At 44.3% G+C, this 21,722-nt stretch overlaps 9 non-coding genes across 9 annotated transcripts; all 9 read right to left on the bottom strand.

Moving 5' to 3' along the window:
• Window positions 1–18: 18 nt before the first annotated feature.
• On the bottom strand, window positions 19–91 carry trnak-uuu (transfer RNA lysine (anticodon UUU)). The gene has a single exon. It is a non-coding gene; the product is annotated as a tRNA-Lys (tRNA).
• A 1,284-nt stretch (window positions 92–1,375) lies between these two features.
• On the bottom strand, window positions 1,376–1,448 carry trnak-uuu (transfer RNA lysine (anticodon UUU)). The gene has a single exon. It is a non-coding gene; the product is annotated as a tRNA-Lys (tRNA).
• Window positions 1,449–4,083: 2,635 nt separating this feature from the next.
• trnak-uuu (transfer RNA lysine (anticodon UUU)) lies at window positions 4,084–4,156 on the bottom strand. The gene has a single exon. It is a non-coding gene; the product is annotated as a tRNA-Lys (tRNA).
• Window positions 4,157–5,310: 1,154 nt separating this feature from the next.
• On the bottom strand, window positions 5,311–5,383 carry trnak-uuu (transfer RNA lysine (anticodon UUU)). Its single transcript has one exon. It is a non-coding gene; the product is annotated as a tRNA-Lys (tRNA).
• Window positions 5,384–6,675: 1,292 nt separating this feature from the next.
• Window positions 6,676–6,748, bottom strand: trnak-uuu (transfer RNA lysine (anticodon UUU)). Its single transcript has one exon. It is a non-coding gene; the product is annotated as a tRNA-Lys (tRNA).
• Window positions 6,749–10,222: 3,474 nt separating this feature from the next.
• Window positions 10,223–10,295, bottom strand: trnak-uuu (transfer RNA lysine (anticodon UUU)). The gene has a single exon. It is a non-coding gene; the product is annotated as a tRNA-Lys (tRNA).
• A 3,554-nt stretch (window positions 10,296–13,849) lies between these two features.
• trnak-uuu (transfer RNA lysine (anticodon UUU)) lies at window positions 13,850–13,922 on the bottom strand. The gene has a single exon. It is a non-coding gene; the product is annotated as a tRNA-Lys (tRNA).
• Window positions 13,923–16,507: 2,585 nt separating this feature from the next.
• On the bottom strand, window positions 16,508–16,580 carry trnak-uuu (transfer RNA lysine (anticodon UUU)). Its single transcript has one exon. It is a non-coding gene; the product is annotated as a tRNA-Lys (tRNA).
• Window positions 16,581–18,897: 2,317 nt separating this feature from the next.
• trnak-uuu (transfer RNA lysine (anticodon UUU)) lies at window positions 18,898–18,970 on the bottom strand. The gene has a single exon. It is a non-coding gene; the product is annotated as a tRNA-Lys (tRNA).
• Between the last annotated feature and the right edge of the window lie 2,752 nt (window positions 18,971–21,722).

Below are 21,722 nucleotides of genomic sequence, written 5' to 3'. Positions count from 1 at the left end.
TAGCCACTATAAAACTGACGCCCGAACAGGGACTTGAACCCTGGACCCTCAGATTAAAAGTCTGATGCTCTACCGACTGAGCTATCCGGGCTCTGTTCGGCTGATTTAGTCAACAAAAATTGTCGCTAGCATCAACAGAGTAAACCAAATATGTAAAGATTAAAGCAGCACGAGATAACTTTCAGCTTTTGTTGAGTTTGGCGGCTCCTTTGGACAAAAGCGGTAGTGCTTTGCCAGTAGTGTGGAAGTGTTCCTACCATGCACCTCAAAGTTACATAGTGCCAGTGAAGGCGATACAGACCCCTCAGACCATGACAGAGGTGTCATTAAACCTGTTGGAAGTTGATGTACATTGTGCTGCTTTAAATGCGTGTAGAGGTTGTACAAAGGGCAGCTCTGATAACAGTGGTAGTATTTCTCAAACATTGAGCATTTCTGCCTCCGTGTGGTAACATGGTACAATCATCTTTTGCAGTAAATCCGGCATTCAAACGTTAATAACAGACAGAACTGCAAAACTTTAGTTTTTACTTTTCCTATCTATCTATCTATCTATCTATCTATCTATCTATCTATCTATCTATCTATCTATCTATCTATCTATCTATCTATCTATCTATCTATCTATCTATCTATCTATCTATCTATCTATCTATCTATCTATCTATCTATCTATCTATCTATGTGCGCTGCAGAACTGGAGGGAAAAAGCATTTAAAACCTACATATATGCAGCGTCTTGGGTTTCCTCTTTCACCACGGATCGCACTGTGGAAGCCTTTTTCATATTTCCGCGTTATTTCCGCATAGACAAGACAAGAGTCAGATTAATGTCTCCTTGGTCCTCGGATCAACAGCAACTATCGTCGAGCTGTTGCTCCCGGTAAGCGCTGTAGTCTGTCTCCAGTGAACACCACTGACACACCAGGTACCAAGCATCGTCAAAACAGAGCTCCGATATCAGATGATGAAATTCCCCACGGAGTTGCAGGGTTGCAGCACCTTGTTGACCCAGATGGACCGACGGAGCCGGGCCCCGCGCTTCCTCAGCCTATGCACTGCTGAAATATGAAGAAGGCTTCCCAAAGTGCCATCCATGGTGGAAGAGGAAACCGAAGATGTGCACGCTGTATGTATAGATATATGTAGGTTTTATATGCTTTTTCCCCTCCAGTTCTGCAGCGCAACTTGAAAGCCTTCTGCATGCGGCGCGATGCATGAGTGCTGAGCGACCACAGGTTTTGGATGCTTCTGGTGTGAATGCACAGTAAGGTTTTTGGGGTCTTGCTCCGGGCCCCTGGTTCACCTTGCTTGCAATCCGTGCTCCTCCATGCCTCCAGACTGTAGCCCACCTCTATAGCCACTATAAAACTGACGCCCGAACAGGGACTTGAACCCTGGACCCTCAGATTAAAAGTCTGATGCTCTACCGACTGAGCTATCCGGGCTCTGTTCGGCTGATTTAGTCAACAAAAATTGTCGCTAGCATCAACAGAGTAAACCAAATATGTAAAGATTACAGTTTTTCACAACTGTTAACACCCATTTCTCAAAACAATAACAGCTTTTTTCAAACTGAACACACAGATCTGAAAACCTCACACACAAAATGCTAAACCTGACACTCCCTTTGCAAGATGACTCTTTGCCATCAAATCTCTTACCTGTTCACAAAATGGAACCCGTGTTTTCATTTGGTACACATAGCCATTTTTTCAAATGACACACACATACCATTCATTGAGTACACACAACTAAGCATTTGTCTGCACACTACCAAGCATTTACAGCACACTTAGGTGCAAAACTGAAAACACAATTATAGAAACAGAACACACCATAATAATGACAATGACTTTGGAAAATGTGCTTTTTCTCCTTTTGTAAAATGTCTGTAGGCCTTCTTTTGTATAGTCAAACATAAAACAGCACACAAATATGCAACCAAAAAAAGTTTAATTTTAGCACACACAGAACAGTACAGTACAGTAACCCCCCCTCACAAAAAAAAATTTGCCATCATGCCTCCGGTTCCTGTCAGGCCAGAGGGCTCATCGACATCACAGGCAATGTGCTCCCTGTCTAGGCAGCATTGGAAGAATCGCCTTGAGTGGCGAATGAAGCCCTGACAGGCCTCCACGCTTACGTCGCCACAAGCCTCCTCCATGGCCCGGAGCAGTGGGACCCGGCCCGGGGGGGTCCGTTCAAACACCTTCCACCTCCATGCTGAAAAGAATTCCTCTATTGGATTAAGGAAGGGAGAGTAAGGTGGAAGAAATAGAGTGGAAAAGTGTGGGTGGTCCTCGAACCACCCACGCACCAGAGCAGCCCTATGGAAACTGACATTGTCCCAGATGACAATATAATGGATCCGATGTGGGACATCCATCCCACCAGGTGGTATTAGCAGGTCATGCAGGCCGTCCAGGAAGGCAAGGAGACGGGCAGTGTTATAGGCCCCTAGGTGGGCATGATGGTGGAGGATGCCATGATGATTCATGGCCGCACACATGGTGATGTTGCCACCACGCTGGCCGGGGACCTCAACAATGGCCCGCTGGCCAATGACACTTCTGCCCCGGCGCCTCTTCTTCACGAGGTTGAACCCAACCTCATCAATGAAAATGTACCCATTCCCCTCCATTGCGGTGTCATACATTTTATACTGCAGTCCTGATTGAAAATTGCTCAACAGACCTGAAAGTTTAGAGATTTGAATATTTGTGTGTTGTAGTTTGATGCTTTGAGATTTTATTTGAGAAGTGTGTTCAACGACTGAACATTGTGTGTAGTGTTATGAATATTTGTGTGTTATAGGTTGATGCAAGGGGATTTGTAATTGACATCAGAGTGTAAAGAAGGAAAGTCAGACTCTAATGCAGTTAAGGGAGTGTGAAGTAGTGCCAACTTGGGTCGAGCAATTGGTACATGAAGTGAAGGTTGTGCAAATTGTGCCAAATTTTTGATTTTTGGGTATTAGCAACTGTGAAAAACTGTAAAGCAGCACGAGATAACTTTCAGCTTTTGTTGAGTTTGGCGGCTCCTTTGGACAAAAGCGGTAGTGCTTTGCCAGTAGTGTGGAAGTGTTCCTACCATGCACCTCAAAGTTACATAGTGCCAGTGAAGGCGATACAGACCCCTCAGACCATGACAGAGGTGTCATTAAACCTGTTGGAAGTTGATGTACATTGTGCTGCTTTAAATGCGTGTAGAGGTTGTACAAAGGGCAGCTCTGATAACAGTGGTAGTATTTCTCAAACATTGAGCATTTCTGCCTCCGTGTGGTAACATGGTACAATCATCTTTTGCAGTAAATCCGGCATTCAAACGTTAATAACAGACAGAACTGCAAAACTTTAGTTTTTACTTTTCCTATCTATCTATCTATCTATGTGCGCTGCAGAACTGGAGGGAAAAAGCATTTAAAACCTACATATATGCAGCGTCTTGGGTTTCCTCTTTCACCACGGATCGCACTGTGGAAGCCTTTTTCATATTTCCGCGTTATTTCCGCATAGACAAGACAAGAGTCAGATTAATGTCTCCTTGGTCCTCGGATCAACAGCAACTATCGTCGAGCTGTTGCTCCCGGTAAGCGCTGTAGTCTGTCTCCAGTGAACACCACTGACACACCAGGTACCAAGCATCGTCAAAACAGAGCTCCGATATCAGATGATGAAATTCCCCACGGAGTTGCAGGGTTGCAGCACCTTGTTGACCCAGATGGACCGACGGAGCCGGGCCCCGCGCTTCCTCAGCCTATGCACTGCTGAAATATGAAGAAGGCTTCCCAAAGTGCCATCCATGGTGGAAGAGGAAACCGAAGATGTGCACGCTGTATGTATAGATATATGTAGGTTTTATATGCTTTTTCCCCTCCAGTTCTGCAGCGCAACTTGAAAGCCTTCTGCATGCGGCGCGATGCAGGAGTGCTGAGCGACCACAGGTTTTGGATGCTTCTGGTGTGAATGCACAGTAAGGTTTTTGGGGTCTTGCTCCGGGCCCCTGGTTCACCTTGCTTGCAATCCGTGCTCCTCCATGCCTCCAGACTGTAGCCCACCTCTATAGCCACTATAAAACTGACGCCCGAACAGGGACTTGAACCCTGGACCCTCAGATTAAAAGTCTGATGCTCTACCGACTGAGCTATCCGGGCTCTGTTCGGCTGATTTAGTCAACAAAAATTGTCGCTAGCATCAACAGAGTAAACCAAATATGTAAAGATTAAAGCAGCACGAGATAACTTTCAGCTTTTGTTGAGTTTGGCGGCTCCTTTGGACAAAAGCGGTAGTGCTTTGCCAGTAGTGTGGAAGTGTTCCTACCATGCACCTCAAAGTTACATAGTGCCAGTGAAGGCGATACAGACCCCTCAGACCATGACAGAGGTGTCATTAAACCTGTTGGAAGTTGATGTACATTGTGCTGCTTTAAATGCGTGTAGAGGTTGTACAAAGGGCAGCTCTGATAACAGTGGTAGTATTTCTCAAACATTGAGCATTTCTGCCTCCGTGTGGTAACATGGTACAATCATCTTTTGCAGTAAATCCGGCATTCAAACGTTAATAACAGACAGAACTGCAAAACTTTAGTTTTTACTTTTCCTATCTATCTATCTATCTATGTGCGCTGCAGAACTGGAGGGAAAAAGCATTTAAAACCTACATATATGCAGCGTCTTGGGTTTCCTCTTTCACCACGGATCGCACTGTGGAAGCCTTTTTCATATTTCCGCGTTATTTCCGCATAGACAAGACAAGAGTCAGATTAATGTCTCCTTGGTCCTCGGATCAACAGCAACTATCGTCGAGCTGTTGCTCCCGGTAAGCGCTGTAGTCTGTCTCCAGTGAACACCACTGACACACCAGGTACCAAGCATCGTCAAAACAGAGCTCCGATATCAGATGATGAAATTCCCCACGGAGTTGCAGGGTTGCAGCACCTTGTTGACCCAGATGGACCGACGGAGCCGGGCCCCGCGCTTCCTCAGCCTATGCACTGCTGAAATATGAAGAAGGCTTCCCAAAGCCTTCTTCATTGGAAGAGGAAACCGAAGATGTGCACGCTGTATGTATAGATATATGTAGGTTTTATATGCTTTTTCCCCTCCAGTTCTGCAGCGCAACTTGAAAGCCTTTTGCATGCGGCGCGATGCAGGAGTGCTGAGCGACCACAGGTTTTGGATGCTTCTGGTGTGAATGCACAGTAAGGTTTTTGGGGTCTTGCTCCGGGCCCCTGGTTCACCTTGCTTGCAATCCGTGCTCCTCCATGCCTCCAGACTGTAGCCCACCTCTATAGCCACTATAAAACTGACGCCCGAACAGGGACTTGAACCCTGGACCCTCAGATTAAAAGTCTGATGCTCTACCGACTGAGCTATCCGGGCTCTGTTCGGCTGATTTAGTCAACAAAAATTGTCGCTAGCATCAACAGAGTAAACCAAATATGTAAAGATTAAAGCAGCACGAGATAACTTTCAGCTTTTGTTGAGTTTGGCGGCTCCTTTGGACAAAAGCGGTAGTGCTTTGCCAGTAGTGTGGAAGTGTTCCTACCATGCACCTCAAAGTTACATAGTGCCAGTGAAGGCGATACAGACCCCTCAGACCATGACAGAGGTGTCATTAAACCTGTTGGAAGTTGATGTACATTGTGCTGCTTTAAATGCGTGTAGAGGTTGTACAAAGGGCAGCTCTGATAACAGTGGTAGTATTTCTCAAACATTGAGCATTTCTGCCTCCGTGTGGTAACATGGTACAATCATCTTTTGCAGTAAATCCGGCATTCAAACGTTAATAACAGACAGAACTGCAAAACTTTAGTTTTTACTTTTCCTATCTATCTATCTATCTATCTATCTATCTATCTATCTATCTATCTATCTATCTATCTATCTATCTATCTATCTATCTATCTATCTATCTATCTATCTATCTATCTATCTATCTATCTATCTATCTATCTATCTATCTATCTATCTATCTATCTATGTGCGCTGCAGAACTGGAGGGAAAAAGCATTTAAAACCTACATATATGCAGCGTCTTGGGTTTCCTCTTTCACCACGGATCGCACTGTGGAAGCCTTTTTCATATTTCCGCGTTATTTCCGCATAGACAAGACAAGAGTCAGATTAATGTCTCCTTGGTCCTCGGATCAACAGCAACTATCGTCGAGCTGTTGCTCCCGGTAAGCGCTATAGTCTGTCTCCAGTGAACACCACTGACACACCAGGTACCAAGCATCGTCAAAACGGAGCTCCGATATCAGATGATGAAATTCCCCACGGAGTTGCAGGGTTGCAGCACCTTGTTGACCCAGATGGACCGACGGAGCCGGACCCCGCGCTTCCTCAGCCTGTGCACTGCTGAAATATGAAGAAGGCTTCCCAAAGTGCCCTCCATGGTGGAAGAGGGAATCGAAGATGTGCACGCTGTATGTATAGATATATGTAGGTTTTATATGCTTTTTCCCCTCCAGTTCTGCAGCGCAACTTGAAAGCCTTCTGCATGCGGCGCGATGCAGGAGTGCTGAGCGACCACAGGTTTTGGATGCTTCTGGTGTGAATGCACAGTAAGGTTTTTGGGGTCTTGCTCCGGGCCCCTGGTTCACCTTGCTTGCAATCCGTGCTCCTCCATGCCTCCAGACTGTAGCCCACCTCTATAGCCACTATAAAACTGACGCCCGAACAGGGACTTGAACCCTGGACCCTCAGATTAAAAGTCTGATGCTCTACCGACTGAGCTATCCGGGCTCTGTTCGGCTGATTTAGTCGACGAAAATTGTCGCTAGCATCAACAGAGTAAACCAAATATGTAAAGACTTAAAGCAGCACGAGATAACTTTCAGCTTTTGTTGAGTTTGGCGGCTCCTTTGGACAAAAGCGGTAGTGCTTTGCCAGTAGTGTGGAAGTGTTCCTACCATGTACCTCAAAGTTACATAGTGCCAGTGAAGGCGATACAGACCCCTCAGACCATGACAGATGTGTCATTAAACCTGTTGGAAGTTGATGTACATTGTGCTGCTTTAAATGCGTGTAGAGGTTGTACAAAGGGCAGCTCTGATAACAGTGGTAGTATTTCTCAAACATTGAGCATTTCTGCCTCCGTTTGGTAACATGGTACAATCATCTTTTGCAGTAAATCCGGCATTCAAACGTTAATAACAGACAGAACTGCAAAACTGTAGTTTTTACTTTTCCTATCTATCTATCTATCTATCTATCTATCTATCTATCTATCTATCTATCTATCTATCTATCTATCTATCTATCTATCTATCTATCTATCTATCTATCTATCTATCTATCTATCTATCTATCTATCTATCTATCTATCTATCTATCTATCTATCTATCTATCTATCTGTTGTGCGACTCGGGGTAGCTTGGCTGATTAGTTATCGAAAGCTAATAATTCTATTAAAGAATTATTAATAATTAATAAAGTGGACTATTTATCAAATTGAATGACCAATATGATAATAATTCTCGTCGGGGCACCACTCCGGGGCCTTAAATCCGGAGAAATTTGATGACTAAACAGCAGAAAATCAGTCTCATTATGATTTGAATTATCCTGCAGAACAGCAAATCTTACTACATCTTACAGAATAACAGTGAAGGCGTGATATCCGAACACTAGGCTCTGCTTAAACAAATCAATTTGTGACCAAATCTTGCATGAAATAACAACCACTCATTAAGAATCAATCAGAATTTATTTACATACGGGTATCAAAAGGGATGTAAATAAATACCCGAATAAATCTGATGGCACACGACATTATTATAAAACCATTAACTAACAAGAAAAACAACAATCAATATAATGAAACATAAACGTTAAATGCATGGAATAAAAAAAAAAAGAAATCAAGCAATAATAACGAAGATACAGAACATCTACAGTTCAAACGGGGCTCCTGTGGTCTTTTAAAGATGGACGCGCCCTCTGGGCCACGTGCAATCGGACCGGATGGCGAACGCAGCATTTAAAACGTGCCTACGGCAGAAAACAACGACTACCAAATAATCAAACATGATAATGATAACAATGATGATGTAATCTCAGCTCTGAACACAGATTTAGCTCTGTAACACTCTTAAGTTACTCATACACCCAGGTCTCACAATCTCACACACAGTTCTGAACACTCTTAAATCCTACTGATCACTGCTACGCGGGCTCACGTCTCCTCTGGGATCCGGAATCGGGTGCCTGCGGGTTTCGTCGACTGGGTTCGCGGTCCTGCTGGGGTTTCGCAGTCAGGCTATCGCGTCCCGTCCCTTCCCCTGAAACGGATTAGACAGCGGCGGGGCCGCCTCGTGCCGGGCCGTGGTTCCGGACCAAAACGGAGGCTCACACGCATTCCTAGGCGCGGCGGGGGACCGGTCTTTCCTGCCGTGCTTCCCTCTCTGCGCCGGTCGCCGACGCGCGGCCGTCCGGGCCCCGGGAGAGCTCACGCCGGGCGAGACGCCGGCCGTCCGTCCCCGATCCCCTGCGCGGTTCGCAGACAGGGGCTCGGAGCGGGGAGGGGGGGGTCAGTCTGAGAGATCAGTCGCAGCTGTGTCCCGATCTGATGCCGGGAGCTCGTGGGCATCCGAAGCTCGGATCTGCAGAAACTTAAAGAGGAACAGAGTTTAGTGAGAAATCGGAGCCTCCCGGGGGACCGCGGCTTCAACGGCCGGACCCCGCAGGGCCCGGTCCGGTGCGGGCCTCCTGCCTCCCCCCAGCCCGGGGGGAGAGAGAGGAGATGGGATCCTGGAGCCAAAGATCCAGCGCCGATGAGATGAAGTTGAGAAGAGAGAGAAAAGGAGCAGCGGCAGGGGTTTTGATCCTACGCGCGCTGCAGTGACGTCATCGGTGCCTCATTGCGATTGGATGCGCGCCGCTTGTAGGCGCCACCCCCCCCATGCAAGGCATGCTGGGGGTTGTAGTTCAGGCAACGCCGGCCTGTTCAAAGAGGCACATTGAAGCGGAAAAGGGGGGTTCAAAGAAGCAGTACCATTTTGACGTCTGGTTTTCGGGGCTCCGCTGCATCCGGCCCCCCCCCAGGGGGTGTCGTAAATCCCCAGGGAGTCTGTTTCCCTGGCAGAAACTTTCCTTGCTTGCTTTGATCTGTTTTGACCCCCCCCTCTAGGGGTCATAAACTTGCTATCTCGGGCCGGGCCGAGATGACCAGAAGTTGGCAGCAGGGTTCATAAAACTGACTATAGCTTTCGGCCTTTACTGTTCTGAAAATGTTTACCCAATCATGAATACATAATCATTTATAAATTCAGAGTTCAGATGGGCATATGGGCGGGCACAACATATCTATCTATTTATCTATCTATCTATCTATCTATCTATCTATCTATCTATCTATCTATCTATCTATCTATCTATCTATCTATCTATCCATCCATCCATCCATCCATCTATCTATCTATCTATCTATCTATCTATCTATCTATCTATCTATCTATCTATCTATCTATCTATCTATCTATCTATCTATCTATCTATCTATCTATCTATCTATCTATCTATCTATGTGCGCTGCAGAACTGGAGGGAAAAAGCATTTAAAACCTACATATATGCAGCGTCTTGGGTTTCCTCTTTCACCACGGATCGCACTGTGGAAGCCTTTTTCATATTTCCGCGTTATTTCCGCATAGACAAGACAAGAGTCAGATTAATGTCTCCTTGGTCCTCGGATCAACAGCAACTATCGTCGAGCTGTTGCTCCCGGTAAGCGCTGTAGTCTGTCTCCAGTGAACACCACTGACACACCAGGTACCAAGCATCGTCAAAACGGAGCTCCGATATCAGATGATGAAATTCCCCACGGAGTTGCAGGGTTGCAGCACCTTGTTGACCCAGATGGACCGACGGAGCCGGGCCCCGCGCTTCCTCAGCCTATGCACTGCTGAAATATGAAGAAGGCTTCCCAAAGTGCCATCCATGGTGGAAGAGGAAACCGAAGATGTGCACGCTGTATGTATAGATATATGTAGGTTTTATATGCTTTTTCCCCTCCAGTTCTGCAGCGCAACTTGAAAGCCTTCTGCATGCGGCGCGATGCAGGAGTGCTGAGCGACCACAGGTTTTGGATGCTTCTGGTGTGAATGCACAGTAAGGTTTTTGGGGTCTTGCTCCGGGCCCCTGGTTCACCTTGCTTGCAATCCGTGCTCCTCCATGCCTCCAGACTGTAGCCCACCTCTATAGCCACTATAAAACTGACGCCCGAACAGGGACTTGAACCCTGGACCCTCAGATTAAAAGTCTGATGCTCTACCGACTGAGCTATTCGGGCTCTGTTCGGCTGATTTAGTCTACAAAAATTGGCGCTAGCATCAACAGAGTAAACCAAATATGTAAAGACTTAAAGCAGCACGAGATAACTTTCAGCTTTTGTTGAGTTTGGCGGCTCCTTTGGACAAAAGCGGTAGTGCTTTGCCAGTAGTGTGGAAGTGTTCCTACCATGCACCTCAAAGTTACATAGTGCCAGTGAAGGCGATACAGACCCCTCAGACCATGACAGAGGTGTCATTAAACCTGTTGGAAGTTGATGTACATTGTGCTGCTTTAAATGTGTGTAGAGGTTGTACAAAGGGCAGCTCTGATAACAGTGGTAGTATTTCTCAAACATTGAGCATTGCTGCCTCCGTGTGGTAACATGGTACAATCATCTTTTGCAGTAAATCCGGCATTCAAATGTTAATAACAGACAGAACTGCAAAACTGTAGTTTTTACTTTTCCTATCTATCTATCTATCTATCTATCTATCTATCTATCTATCTATCTATCTATCTATCTATCTATCTATCTATCTATCTATCTATCTATCTATCTATCTATCTATCTATCTATCTATCTATCTATCTATCTATCTATCTATCTATCTATCTATCTATCTATCTATTATTATTATTTCGTTTATTTCGGCATGTTTATATAGACACATTTCATCTCCAGAACATTATACATTGCATACTCAGCACATGACGAAAAGGGTACGGGAGAAGCTGACGCTTATCAAAGTCCCGCCCCGTTCTATGTAAGATTCATGATCACATCAACAACAGAATTCAGTAAGATACATAGTTTACCACATAGCAATTTGTCTAATTTCATCCTTCACAGTCCAGATAGCATGTATGTTTGTACGCGTGTCCAGTCCACTCATCCTGATCACCGTTCCTGTGATTTACTACTGTGTCCACTGTTCAGTTATTTTTATGTCCAAGCCTCTTTTTGCATGCAATCCACTTTGCAATGGAGGTGCGTGTGTCAATGCAGATTTTGATTAGTCGCCGTCCTCTGGCTCTCTAGCCGCCTTTGCGCCCTCCGCTCGTACTGACTTCATCTCCTCCCGAGCTTTGGACACCTCCGACCATACACTGGTCAGTCTCTCCTGGATGTCAGCGAGGCCAGAGAGCAGCTTTGCCTGATCAGCTCTCACTTTTCTCAACTTTTGTAGCATCCAGACCCCGCCAAGCCCTAGGATCACTAGGCCCACCGTCATGCCCGTGAATATATAGACGTCCTCCACGTCTTCTATATCCAGCACCCCAAGACACACCACTTTCCACTTATTCCAGCTGTCCATGGTGTATCCCGCCAAGAATGTCCCATCTGGACAGGCCAGTTCCCTTGTCCCAGCACGCCGTGTAGAAAAAATCTTGTCAATAGCATTTACTGACCAGTTCAGAATCTCCATTCTTGATTTTATGTTCTGCTTGGTCGTGATATCTGCTGTGCTGTGATAGAGCTCAATGTCACACACACACATTTTATAGTGACTTTGTTTTGTTTCCATGCCAGGTGTTCCAGTGCTGAATTTCCCACATTGCCATTGTTTTGTACACATAGCCAGACATTGCCTTCCTGTACCTAGGTTTGATAATCCTTCAATAACAGTTTCTTTAACCCATGTTTGAAAACAGTTACATTTCTTGCTAACTTTAATTCATTGTTTAGGCTATTCCACATTTTCACACCAGCTACTGACAAACTATGGCTTCCCATCGTTGTCCTTATCTTTTTCTGTTGAAACTGCAGCAAGCTGCGCATGCTGTGAGGACCTTGACTAAGAGTGAACAATTTCTGAACATTTACTGGTAATGCCGCCTGTGTTGCTTTGTAAATTGTTTGTAGCATCTGAAAATGAAGTATCTCTCTCAGTTTTAGATATTTCGTCTTTATGAACAGTTCGTTCGTATGTGCCCTGGCTGGGACAGAATGAATGATGCGAAGCGCTTTTTTTTGCAATTTAAATATTGGTTCTGTAATGCCCTTGTAAGTGAAACCCCAATTTTCTACACAGTACCTCATATGTGGGACTATTAGTGCCGAATATATGGTCTTAAGCGAGTTTAAATTGAGAGATTTCTGCAATTTCCACAGAATAGACACACTCCTTGCCATCTTATTTTGAATTATTTTTTACATGTGGTCGCCATGTCAAGAGGTCATCCACTAATATACCCAGAACCTTATGTTCCCTCACTCTTTCTATATTGTATCCATTAACTTGCAAGTTTATGCTTTTCTTTACATTATTTCTCCCAAATAACATGAATTTGGTCTTTGCCAGATTTAGTGATAATTTATTTATATTAAACCATGTATTTAGTTTTGTCATTTCTCTGTTAATCGCTTTTTCCAGTATATTCAAGTCGTTTCCTGAGCAGAAAATATTTGTATCATCAGCAAATAAAATAAGTTTTAATACATCAGATGTTTTGATTATGTCACTGATATATAGAGTAAATAGCTTAGGGCCTAAGACTGACCCCTGTGGGACCCCACAGACGACATCCAGGCATGTAGACGTATTTGTTCCCATCTGGACATATTGGACTCTACCAGATAGATAGCTTTTGATCCATCTTAAAGCTGTATCTCTGATACCGTAATCATATAATTTTTCAATCAAAATATCGTGATTTATAGTGTCAAAAGCTTTTTTGAGGTCAATAAAGATGCCTACTATATATAATTTGTGGTCAAGCGCATCTTTAATCAGTTCTAAGGACTCTGTGAGGGCAAGTGCTGTCGAATGTTGCTTTCTGAACCCGTATTGGCTATCACACAGGATGTTGTGTTCAGTCATGAACTTTTCCAATCTGCTATTATAGAGTTTTTCTAAAATCTTTGAACACTATCTATCTATGTGCGCTGCAGAACTGGAGGGAAAAAGCATTTAAAACCTACATATATGCAGCGTCTTGGGTTTCCTCTTTCACCACAGATCGCACTGTGGAAGCCTTTTTCATATTTCCGCGTTATTTCCGCATAGACAAGACAAGAGTCAGATTAATGTCTCCTTGGTCCTCGGATCAACAGCAACTATCGTCGAGCTGTTGCTCCCGGTAAGCGCTGTAGTCTGTCTCCAGTGAACACCACTGACACACCAGGTACCAAGCATCGTCAAAACGGAGCTCCGATATCAGATGATGAAATTCCCCACGGAGTTGCAGGGTTGCAGCACCTTGTTGACCCAGATGGACCGACGGAGCCGGGCCCCGCGCTTCCTCAGCCTGTGCACTGCTGAAATATGAAGAAGGCTTCCCAAAGTGCCATCCAGGTGGAAGAGGAAACCGAAGATGTGCACGCTGTATATATAGATATATGTAGGTTTTATATGCTTTTTCCCCTCCAGTTCTGCAGCGCAACTTGAAAGCCTTCTGCATGCGGCGCGATGCAGGAGTGCTGAGCGACCACAGGTTTTGGATGCTTCTGGTGTGAATGCACAGTAAGGTTTTTTGGGGTCTTGCTCCGGGCCCCTGGTTCACCTTGCTTGCAATCTGTGCTCCTCCATGCCTCCAGACTGTAGCCCACCTCTATAGCCACTATAAAACTGACGCCCGAACAGGGACTTGAACCCTGGACCCTCAGATTAAAAGTCTGATGCTCTACCGACTGAGCTATCCGGGCTCTATTCAGCTGATTTAGTCAACAAAAATTGGCGCTAGCATCAACAGAGTAAACCAAATATGTAAAGACTTAAAGCAGCACGAGATAACTTTCAGCTTTTGTTGAGTTTGGCGGCTCCTTTGGACAAAAGCGGTAGTGCTTTGCCAGTATAGTGGAAGTGTTCCTACCATGCACCTCAAAGTTACATAGTGCCAGTGAAGGCAATACAGACCCCTCAGACCATGACAGAGGTGTCATTAAACCTGTTGGAAGTTGATGTACATTGTGCTGCTTTAAATGCGTGTAGAGGTTGTACAAAGGGCAGCTCTGATAACAGTGGTAGTATTTCTCAAACACTGAGCATTGTCCGACATGTCCGACAAGTTGGCCGACAAACTGGACCCCCTCCAGTTTGCGTACAGAGCAAGACGTGGTGTAGAGGATGCAAGTCTCACACTTTTAGACACCGTCACAAAGCACATGGACTCTACACACCCACACACCAGGATTTTATTCATGGACTTCTCCTCTGCTTTTAACACTGTAAACACCAGCACCCTGCTGCACCGCCTGTCAGATCTTCAGGTGCACCCAACACTGCTTTTATGGATTTTTAACTTTTTACAGGACAGACCACAAGAAGTGCTTGTGAATGGTTTTAAATCGAGCAAACTGGTTTTAAACACAGGGCTTCCTCAAGGTTGTGTTTTATCTCCCATTCTCTTCTCTGCATATACCAACACCATCTCTTGTAGCAGAGAAGGAATGTCACTTTTTAAATATGCAGACGACATGGCACTGGTTGCCCACATGACTGGTTCTGATGCCCTGACTCAGTACCAGCAGGCCGTCAGCGACCTGGTCCAAACATTCACTGAGAACTCACTCCAGCTGAACATTGCCAAAACAAAGGAGCTGTGCTGTGGAGGCAGAAGCAAGGCAGCAATAACACCATCTCTTTTCCAGCCACTCAGCATCCAGGGGCAGCTGGTAGAGCAGGTCCAGTCCTTCAGATACCTGGGGACTGAGATCGACACCTGTCTGTCCTTCACACAACATACGGACGGTATTTACAAGAAGGCACAACAGCGTCTCCACCTGCTGAGGAATCTAAGGACATTCAACATCAGCAAAGACATTTTAATTCTGGTTTACCGTTCACTCATTGAATCCATTTTTACATTCAACATCTCATCCTGGTACAACTTGCTCACCATCAAACACAAAACCAGACTCTCACGCATAATAAACCAGGCCAGCAAAATATGCAGATCACAACACACCCCCCTGTCTGATCTTTACAACCGCTCTGTGATCAGGAAGGCCACTCTGATCACAGAAGACCCCTCTCATCCCCTTCACCACTCATTTCAACTACTGCCATCAGGCAGAAGGTATAGAATTCCACTGGCCCGGAAAAACATTTACAAAAAGTCATTCATCCCATCTGCCACAACCATTCTGAACAATATTAAATAGATTGTTGCACTTTTAACAGGCACTGTCATGTCTGTTTTAACTTATTTACTGTTTTTAACGTATTTATTCTTTTTATATTGTAACGTGTCCTTATGGGAATGTATGAATGTGGTTGTGAGCCCTGTCCAAGAAGAATTTCTGTCACCATTTGGGACAGACAATAAAGTATTCTATTCTATTCTATTCTATTGCTGCCTCCGTGTGGTAACATGGTACAATCATCTTTTGCAGTAAATCCGGCATTCAAACGTTAATAACAGACAGAACTGCAAAACTGTAGTTTTTACTTTTCCTATCTATCTATCTATCTATCTATCTATCTATCTATCTATCTATCTATCTATCTATCTATCTATCTATCTATCTATCTATCTATCTATCTATCTATCTATCTATCTATCTATCTATCTATCTATCTATCTATCTATCTATCTATGTGCGCTGCAGAACTGGAGGGAAAAAGCATATAAAACCTACATATATGCAGCGTCTTGTGTTTCCTCTTTCACCACGGATCGCACTGTGGAAGCCTTTTTCATATTTCCGCGTTATTTCCGCATAGACAAGACAAGAGTCAGATTAATGTCTCCTTGGTCCTCGGATCAACAGCAACTATCGTCGAGCTGTTGCTCCCGGTAAGCGCTGTAGTCTGTCTCCAGTGAACACCACTGACACACCAGGTACCAAGCATCGTCAAAACGGAGCTCCGATATCAGATGATGAAATTCCCCACGGAGTTGCAGGGTTGCAGCACCTTGTTGACCCAGATGGGCCGACGGAGCCGGGCCCCGCGCTTCCTCAGCTAATGCACTGCTGAAATATGAAGAAGGCTTCCCAAAGTGCGATCCATGGTGGAAGAGGAAACGGAAGATCTGCACGCTGTATATATAGATATATGTAGGTTTTATATGCTTTTTCCCCTCCAGTTCTGCAGCGCAACTTGAAAGCCTTCTGCATGCGGCGCGATGCAGGAGTGCTGAGCGACCACAGGTTTTGGATGCTTCTGGTGTGAATGCACAGTAAGGTTTTTGGGGTCTTGCTCCGGGCCCCTGGTTCACCTTGCTTGCAATCCGTGCTCCTCCATGCCTCCAGACTGTAGCCCACCTCTATAGCCACTATAAAACTGACGCCCGAACAGGGACTTGAACCCTGGACCCTCAGATTAAAAGTCTGATGCTCTACCGACTGAGCTATCCGGGCTCTGTTCGGCTGATTTAGTCAACAAAAATTGGCGCTAGCATCAACAGAGTAAACCAAATATGTAAAGATTAAAGCAGCACGAGATAACTTTCAGCTTTTGTTGAGTTTGGCGGCTCCTTTGGACAAAAGCGGTAGTGCTTTGCCAGTAGTGTGGAAGTGTTCCTACCATGCACCGCAAAGTTACATAGTGCCAGTGAAGGCGATACAGACCCCTCAGACCATGACAGAGGTGTCATTAAACCTGTTGGAAGTGGATGTACATTGTGCTGCTTTAAATGCGTGTAGAGGTTGTACAAAGGGCAGCTCTGATAACAGTGGTAGTATTTCTCAAACATTGAGCATTGCTGCCTCCGTGTGGTAACATGGTACAATCATCTTTTGCAGTAAATCCGGCATTCAAACGTTAATAACAGACAGAACTGCAAAACTGTAGTTTTTACTTTTCCTATCTATCTATCTATCTATCTATCTATCTATCTATCTATCTATCTATCTATCTATCTATCTATCTATCTATCTATCTATCTATCTATCTATCTATCTATCTATCTATCTATCTATCTATCTATCTATCTATCTATCTATCTGTGTGCGCTGCAGAACTGGAGGGAAAAAGCATATAAAACCTACATATATGCAGCGTCTTGTGTTTCCTCTTTCACCACGGATCGCACTGTGGAAGCCTTTTTCATATTTCCGCGTTATTTCCGCATAGACAAGACAAGAGTCAGATTAATGTCTCCTTGGTCCTCGGATCAACAGCAACTATCGTCGAGCTGTTGCTCCCGGTAAGCGCTGTAGTCTGTCTCCAGTGAACACCACTGACACACCAGGTACCAAGCATCGTCAAAACGGAGCTCCGATATCAGATGATGAAATTCCCCACGGAGTTGCAGGGTTGCAGCACCTTGTTGACCCAGATGGACCGACGGAGCCGGGCCCCGCGCTTCCTCAGCTAATGCACTGCTGAAATATGAAGAAGGCTTCCCAAAGTGCCATCCATGGTGGAAGAGGAAACGGAAGATGTGCACGCTGTATATATAGATATATGTAGGTTTTATATGCTTTTTCCCCTCCAGTTCTGCAGCGCAACTTGAAAGCCTTCTGCATGGGGCGCGATGCAGGAGTGCTGAGCGACCACAGGTTTTGGATGCTTCTGGTGTGAATGCACAGGAAGGTTTTTGGTGTCTTGCTCCGGGGCCCTGGTTTACCTTGGTTGCAATCCGTGCTCCTCCATGCCTCCAGACCCGTGTTGGTCAAGTTACTTTGAAAAAGTAATTTGTTACTGATTACTGATTACTGAACCAAAAAAGTAATCCTGTTACTTTACTGATTACTTATTTTCAAAAGTAATTAGTTACATTACTAGTTACTTTACTTAGTTACTTTTCAAAAACATGATGCACAACCTGAATACACTTTACTGGAACAATATAAAACAATATAACTTTCAGCTTAATTCTATTCTTTGTGCACATTCCACCATATACAATTAAATGACAATAATTAAATGAAACCGTCTATTTTTAAACTTATTTTTATTATTTTCAGTCTTAAATTTATGCACATTGCGTCAGACAAAATACAGCTCTCTCTGACTTGAACTACAATATAACCTGCAACCAGCTTCTTCAATTCAGCTGCACTAAGTCCCGTTGGTCTTACATCTAGTTTCACCTGTTTAGCAGCAGAGGGGCCACCGGCAGTTCTCCCGCTGGAGTCTGATGAGGCAGCCGGCGCTGCAGCCCCAGTGGGGGAGGAGGAATCCGGGGGTCTCGCAACAAGCTTTCCTCCCACACAGACTTTACAGCGGACGAGAATGTTTTTATCACTTTTGACCGAGTCAAACTCAAAATAATGTCTGTAATTCCAGGCGTTAAACGCCGCATGCTCCTACTCTCTCTCGCACTTCATGTCGTCTCTGGTTTACCGCTGAAGCCTGAATTATGGTTCCGCGTTAAATCGACGCAGAGCCAGATGCCGTAGGGTACGTGGCGTCGCGGACGTACTGTGCGCGTCGCCGCGTACCCTACGCTGTAGGCTCTGCGTTGGTGTAACGCGGAACCATAAATAGGCCTTGACTTTGCGCCGCTCATACGTCAGTATGAGCGGCGCAAAGTCATGAGATATTTTCACAAAACAAATACTGCATTTAGTAACGCAGTAACGCAGCCTTCTTTCAGAAAAGTAAAGGTAATCTAATTACTGTTTTTGCAATTGTAATCCCTTACTTTACTTGTTACTTGAAAACGTAATCGGATTACAGTAACGTGTTACTGCCCATCACTGCTCTAGACTGTAGCCACTATAAAACTGACGCCCGAACAGGGACTTGAACCCTGGACCCTCAGATTAAAAGTCTGATGCTCTACCGACTGAGCTATCCGGGCTCTATTTGGATGAATTAGTCAACAAAAATTCCCGCTTGAATCAACAGAGTAAACCAAATATGTAAAGACTTAAATCCGTGTAGAGATTGTACAAAGGGCAGCTCTGATAACAGTGGTAGTATTTCTCAAACATTGAGCATTGCTGCCTTGTGTGGTAACATGGTACAATCATCTTTTGAGGTAAATCCGGCATTGAAACGTTAGTAACAGACCAAACTGCAAAACTGTAGTTTTTACTTTTCTTAATTTTTTTCTCAACTTGTAATTTTTACCTGCAGAAGGTGTTTCTATAGCTAATGATTGGCAAGATCTACTTCATGCATGCAGTAGGTTCTATCTATCTGTATATCTGTAGGTATATAATGAATACAGAACAATGAAATCACCAATAATAGTAAACAACATATGATAGTAGCAAAGTCTAAGTGAATAAATAAATTAAAAAAAATAAATAAGTACTTTTCCCGCCCCTGTCTTCTGTGGAGCTGTCTGACAGATACATCCTCACTTAAATCCAAAGAAAGTTATTGGTCTTGAAAAGAAGTATGGATTATTTATCTATTTATTATGTGTGATCATGACACTTGTCCTGTCCGGAGGTGGACGCATCTTCATATTCATCCAAGTTCGAGGGAGAACGGTCTGCAGCTGGTAAAAGTTGACAGAACAAAAAAAAAATGACTTTAATCAATATATTTATGTGAGAAAAGCTTGCTGTTGATGTTTTTTTACTCGTTACTTGATGGCGTTTTTTTCTTCCTTTATGCAAAGTAGTCTGAAAATGATACAAACCACATAAACATGAATTTGAAAATTCACCAATTTCTGATTGATAACATTCTTCCTCTGGAGGTTCTTGTCTAAGCTCTTCTTCTCCAGGTTCTGATCTGGTTTCCACCTCGAGAAACACTCGGTCAAGAAGCTGGTCCAGAAGCTGTTGGCCGTGATCCGGTTTTGTTCTGACGGTGAGTCGTCGTGTGGGGTGTTTTGCTGAGATTTCCAGCTCGGTGATGTTTCTGAAGAATAAGAACCAATACTGTCAATACTGTCCAACAGGTGCAAAGCTGGACTTCTCAGGTGCCTTAATAACGTGAACTTTGCTAGAAGGTCCTTTAAACTCAAATCTGCGCTGCAGGTCTACATTTACTTCAGATAATGGTTACAGCAGTCACTCAAGGATGTTTTCAAACTCAGCTAAATGAATCATACTGGTGAGCAATTAACATACTTAAGTGTGAAAATGCTCATGAAAAGGTTAACCTGTTTCTGATCTTTTTGACTAGGTAGCAGAGCAGCACAAGGACCACTAGATTGATCACCAGAACCAGAATCGATATGAGGAGGAGGTCAAAAGACAGTTGGTCATCCATTGTTGAATTGGTTCTTCAATGCAGGAGGCTGATGTCTTTCTCCACCACTCAGCTGTCCTAGCGGGAAAAAACACCAAAAACCTGACTTACAAAAAACCTTAGGGTTAGATTAACAGTCTGGTGAGTTAACAATACACCTGAAAAATACGTGACACCAGCAGTGAGGCCTCTTCTAAAGCATGAGCTTTATTACTCTTTGATTCTTTTTAAATAGGTAAATAATGTTGATTGCAACATTTCTTATTTAAAATATAAGTAGGATCACATACAACATTCTGAACAGACATGTCAAACATTAAAAAGTCAGTTAGTGCATTACTTTTGTTTCGAAGGAGGCATCAAAATGCCCCAATGAGGAGGAGGGACCCATTAGATTTAAAGGAGCTTGAGGCAGGATTGAGGCAGGATTTATGAAAAAAATTCGTATACGTTTTAAGTTTTCTAGTAATAATGTCAGATGAAGTGTTCCAAATCAAAACGAATGAGCCCTCTAGCGTATCTCTCCGTTGCCTTGAACAGGCTGTGTGCTGCAAAATGTGCTGCAATTCGGGGGCCGAATTTCCCGCGCTGTCCTGCGGATGTGACGTCACATGACGCTGCATGTGCGTTCTCCCCGTTCTCCCGTGCCGGCTTCGCTGTTGGCTGCAGTACCCCCGACGGCCGTTGTGGCGAAGGGTGGAGCTATAGAGTCTCATTTCTTAAAAGGAGCCTCAAGCTCCTTTAAAGGGAGGGTGAATGATTCAGTTTGATTTCTGTCATGGAGACCTATTTCAGAAAGAAAGCAGGGTATGATCAGCTGTTGTGATCGAACCTGATCACCCCAAATCTGTTGATCGAGCTGGAAAAGTTATAGGAGAACAGAGGACTCAGAATTCGGTTTCGCCTCTGCAGAGTGAGAATTCAGCTTGAGACAGGCCCCGCAGTCTGTCCTGTCAACGCCCCACTAAATTCTGCCCACTCTGTGGGAGAGACTAGGATTTATTGTGTTTTCAAGGGCAGGAGGATGAAACCTGTTATACCTTGCCTGGTACATCATGTTCCTTTCAGTGATATTCAGAGTAAACTCACAGTAAGGTTAGCACATACACACATTATGTTGATCAGCACATTCAGTTCAGTTATGAATTATTTTATTCAACACAGCCTAAATTGAGGAAAATGTTGGGTTTTCTGTTTCAGATTAGGTAATTCAGGCTGTTTTGACATATGTTTGCCTCAGATTGTATCGTTTTCAGTTTGGTTCTCGTTCACGAGTGCTGTTTTCACTCCAGTCCAAACCAAGCGGCAATCATCTAAGTTCATCACACAAATGAACACCAGTCCTTAAATACAGCAGTTATATCTCATTCTGTCACAAAAAAAACATCTAAAAGGGGATTTTC

This window comes from Cololabis saira, chromosome 8 (genome assembly GCF_033807715.1).
Source record: "Cololabis saira isolate AMF1-May2022 chromosome 8, fColSai1.1, whole genome shotgun sequence".
In the NCBI taxonomy this organism is placed as follows: Eukaryota; Metazoa; Chordata; class Actinopteri; order Beloniformes; family Belonidae; genus Cololabis; species Cololabis saira.
This window is presented reverse-complemented; position numbering and strand designations above follow the sequence as displayed.